Raw genomic sequence first — 2,240 nt, 5'->3', positions numbered from 1 at the left:
AGGGCTAAAAGGGGTCATGAAAAGTCATTGGCAAACAGGATTAAGGAAAATCCCAAGACTTTTTATACGTATATAGAGCAAGAGGGTAACGAGGGAAAGGGTTGGCTCACTCAAGGACAGAGAAGGGAATCTATGTGTGGAGCCAGAGGAAATTAGTTAGTTAGTTAGATACAGCACTGAAACAGGCCCTTCGGCCCACTGAGTCTGTGCCAACCATCAACCACCCATTTATACTAATCCTACACTAATCCCATATTCCTACCACATCCCCACATTTCCCTACCACCTACCTATACTTGGGGCAATTTATAATGGCCATTTTACCTATCAACCTGCAAGTCTTTTAGCATGTGGGAGGAAACCGGAGCACCCGGAGAAAACCCACGCAGACACAGGGAGAACTTGCAAACTCCACACAGGCAGTACCCAGAATTGAATCCGGGTCGCTGGAGCTGTGAGGCTGCGGTGCTAACCACTGCGTCACTGTGCGAAATGGGCGAGGTACTAAATGAATACTTTGCATCAGTATTCACGAAAGAAAAGGACTTGGTGGATGATGAGCCTAGGGAAGGGAGTGTAGGGAAGAGAGGCAAGGGAAGAAATTGCTGGGGCCTTGACAGAAGTCTTTGCATCCTCATTGGCTACAGGTGAGGTCCCAGAGGACTGGAGAATAGCCAATGTTGTTCCTTTGTTTAAGAAGGGTAGCAAGGATAATCCAGGAAATTACAGGCCGGTGAGCCTTACATCAGTGGTAGGGAAATTATTAGAGAGGATTCTTCGGGACAGGATTTACTCCCATTTGGAAACAAACAAACTTATTAGCGAGAGGCAGCATGGTTTTGTGAAGGGGAGGTCGTGTCTTACTAATTTGATTGAGTTTTTTGAGGAAGTGACGAAGATGATTGATGAAGGAAGGGAAGTGGATGTTATCTATATGGACTTCAGTAAAGCCTTTGACAAGGTCCCTCATGGCAGACTGGTACAAAAGGTGAAGTCACACGGGATCAGAGGTGAGCTGGCAAGATGGATACAGAACTGGCTCTGTCATAGAAGACAGAGGGTAGCAGTGGAAGGGTGCTTTTCTGAATGGAGGGATGTGACTAGTGGTGTTCTGCAGGGATCAGTGCTGGGACCTTTGCTGTTTGTAGCATATATAAATGATTTGGAGGAAAATGTAGCTGGTCTGATTAGTAAGTTTGCAGACGACACAAAGGTTGGTGGAGTTGCAGACAGTGATGAGGATTGTCAGAGGATACAACAGGATATAGATCGGTTGGAGACTTGGGCGGAGAAATGGCAGATGGAGTTTAATCCAGACAAATGAGGTAATTCATTTTGGAAGATCTAATGCAGGTGGGAAGTATACAGTAAATGGCAGAACCCTTAGGAGTATTGACAGGCAGAGAGATCTGGGCGTACAGGTCCACAGGTCACTGAAAGTGGCAACGCAAGTGGATAGGGTAGTCAAGAAAGCATACGGCATGCTTGCCTTCATCGGTTGGGGCACAGAGTATAAAAATTGGCAAGTCATGCTGCAGCTGTACGGAACTTTAGTTAGGCCACACTTAGAATATTGCGTGCAATTCTGGTCGCCACACTACCAGAAGGATGTGGAGGCATTGGAGAGGGTACAGAGAGGTTTGCCAGGATGTTGCCTGGTCTGGAGGGCATTAGCTATGAGGAGAGTTTGGATAAGCTCGGATTGTTTTCACTGGAACGACAGAGGTGGAGGGGCGACATGATAGAGGTTTACAAAGCTATGAGCGGCACGTACAGAGTAGATAGTCAGAAGCTTTTTCCTAGGGTGGAAGACTCAGTTACTAGGGGACATAGGTTTAAGGTGAGAGGGGCAAAGTTTAGAGCAGATGTGCGAGGCAAGTTCTTTACACAGAGGGTGGTGAGTGCCTGGAATTTGCTGCCGGGGGAGGTGGTGGAAGCAGGTACGATAGCGACGTTTAAGAGGCATCTTGACAAATACATGAATAGGATGGGAATAGAGGGATACGGTCCCTGGAAGTGCAGAAGGTTTTAGTTTAGGCAGGCATCAAGATCGGCGCAGGCTTGGAGGGCCGAATGGCCTGTTTCTGTGCTGTACTGTTCTTTGACTTTCAATCAGAATAATTTTCTTCCCATTTCTACTTAGCTTGGATTTTTATCTTTTCCTTCCAATATTTTATGTGATCTGTACCATAAAAATAATGAATGGTGTGCAGATTCCATAATAAAGACTTAGATCCATA

Source organism: Heterodontus francisci, chromosome 19, assembly GCF_036365525.1.
Source record: "Heterodontus francisci isolate sHetFra1 chromosome 19, sHetFra1.hap1, whole genome shotgun sequence".
Classification (NCBI taxonomy): Eukaryota; Metazoa; Chordata; class Chondrichthyes; order Heterodontiformes; family Heterodontidae; genus Heterodontus; species Heterodontus francisci.
Note: the sequence above shows the minus strand (reverse complement) of the source record.